Source organism: Atta cephalotes, assembly GCF_000143395.1.
Source record: "Atta cephalotes unplaced genomic scaffold scaffold00058, whole genome shotgun sequence".
NCBI classification, from domain to species: domain Eukaryota; kingdom Metazoa; phylum Arthropoda; class Insecta; order Hymenoptera; family Formicidae; genus Atta; species Atta cephalotes.
This window is the reverse complement of record NW_012130122.1, coordinates 353,428-353,814: the sequence shown is the minus strand read 5'-3', so window position 1 is coordinate 353,814 and position 387 is coordinate 353,428.

Here is a 387-nt window from a genome sequence, read left to right as displayed (position 1 = left end):
TAAGATAGTGCAGATACTACTATATGTATATAAGATCTTTATTATATACAAACTTTCTAAGGACTCGAAATAACACTAAATTTAAAAAAGGTTAATTACGCCATTATTCTCATTAACCTTTATTATATTTTTGAAGAAAATGGCAATTAAAATATTAATTTTTGTAAAAATATTTTTTTTTTATATTTAATAATTTTTTTTATATGTTATAAAAATTAATATAAATTTAATTTCAAAAAATAAAAATGGCTTTTAAAAACGTTTTAATAAACAAAATTATTTTGAGACAAAATTATTGACATAAAACTGATAAGTATCTTATTGGCAATAAAATGCATCGTCTTTTATTAAACAAAGAGATGCAATAGAAAAATCCAAGATTCATTT